At 38.9% G+C, this 1597-nt stretch overlaps 1 non-coding gene across 1 annotated transcript; it reads left to right on the top strand.

Moving 5' to 3' along the window:
- Nucleotides 1-266: 266 nt before the first annotated feature.
- On the top strand, nucleotides 267-373 carry LOC126004709 (U6 spliceosomal RNA). Its single transcript, XR_007493972.1, has one exon. It is a non-coding gene; the product is annotated as a U6 spliceosomal RNA (small nuclear RNA).
- Nucleotides 374-1597: the final 1224 nt, after the last annotated feature.

A 1597-nucleotide genomic window follows, 5' to 3' on the forward strand; every position in this document is an offset into this window, starting at 1 on the left:
GAAGGAAGCCCCAGGATCAGGAGAACAGTGCTGTAATTGGAGGAAGGAGGCACACTTTTCTTTTTCTTTATTTGTTTTTGTTTGTTTGCTGTTAGTTGTTTTTTTAACCACACCCTCAGGCCTCAGGGCGTGTTTCTTTCTCTGTATTCATGAATCATTCCTGGCAGGACCATATGGACTGTTAAGAACCAAATCCTTAATTTTCATTTCAAACCCTTAAGAATCAATTTCAAACCCATAATCAAACCCTTAAGAATCAAACTGCAATGCTCGCTCTGGCAGCACATCTACTAAAATTGGAGCTATACAGAGAAGATTAGCATGGGCCCTGTGCAAAGATGACACGTAAATTCATGAAGCATTCCATATTTTTGTGTGTAAATTAAAAAATAACAAAATCAACCTTCGCCAGTACAGGAAATGCGCTCTGGTTAAGGTTATTAGTGTATGGCTGTAACTCAATCATGAACGGCTTTATCTGTGAAAAAGAAAATCTGTAGTGTGAACAACCTTGTAACCATTCTGTTTAAATAAAAATAAAATAAAATAAATGAAAACAAAAATAATTAAATTAAACACTAATAGCAACAATAACAACAACAATAATAATAAAGAATCAAACCCTGCTTGGCGGTGTGCAAAGAAAACCTCCTACATGCTAGTACAAGTTTGATTTCTATCCCAGAGGCCTCATCTTTGCTTTCAGAAAAGAAAACCAACAATATAAATATATATATATTAAAAATACTATGCCAGTGAATAAAACGGTGGGAACAAAACACCTATTGAGAGAGAAATGGCAAAAATTAGTCCAACTCTTAAAGACCCAAGGTATCCATGGAATCATCAATTGTCCACTGAATTTACCCATCTGGACGCAGAACAAAGGCAGATGGCACATGGGGGATGACAGTGGATAACAACAGACTCGACCAGGTAATAATTCAGGGCAGCTGCTCTTCCAGACACGATCTGTGTGCATGAGAGGACAGGCCTGGCCCCTAGTCCACACTAGGCAGCCATTGAGCTGGCAAATTGGTTATTTTCCTTTTCTCACAGCAAAGAGCCTCTGAAACAGTTTGCACTTCCTTGGAACAGGCCTTGGTGTTAATTTAAAAATCTCTCTCCAGGCTGTGTTGCTTTTTCTACCTTCTGTCATAACATCAGCCTGGAAGCCCAGGTTCAGCTGGACATGGGACAAATCCATCTTTCAGCTGATGGATGAGTGTTTGGACAGTGCCTCCAGTGACACAGAGCTATGGATAATATAGAAGAATTGTTTCAAGTTTGACAAGAATACCTAGAACATAAAATAAGAAGAGGTGATAAGAAAAACTGGAGACCAGATTAGCCTAGAGCCCAGTCACTGTAGTAAGTGATGGCATTAATTCTACTAATCTTGCTCATTGTATTAAGGTTAGTGGGAAAAAATGATGCTCAAAGTAACACTTATTAAGCCACAAATTAATTTATCAGTGCAGCAGTAGGTAAAGGACTGCAAGACTGGACTCCTGACCCAAGTTCACCTGGAGAAGTAAGACAAAATTTGATCCTCTCTTTGAGTTTCTGGGAAAGTTCTGCAAAGATCTCTGACCAC

Source organism: Suncus etruscus, chromosome 3 (assembly GCF_024139225.1).
Source record: "Suncus etruscus isolate mSunEtr1 chromosome 3, mSunEtr1.pri.cur, whole genome shotgun sequence".
Taxonomy (NCBI): domain Eukaryota; kingdom Metazoa; phylum Chordata; class Mammalia; order Eulipotyphla; family Soricidae; genus Suncus; species Suncus etruscus.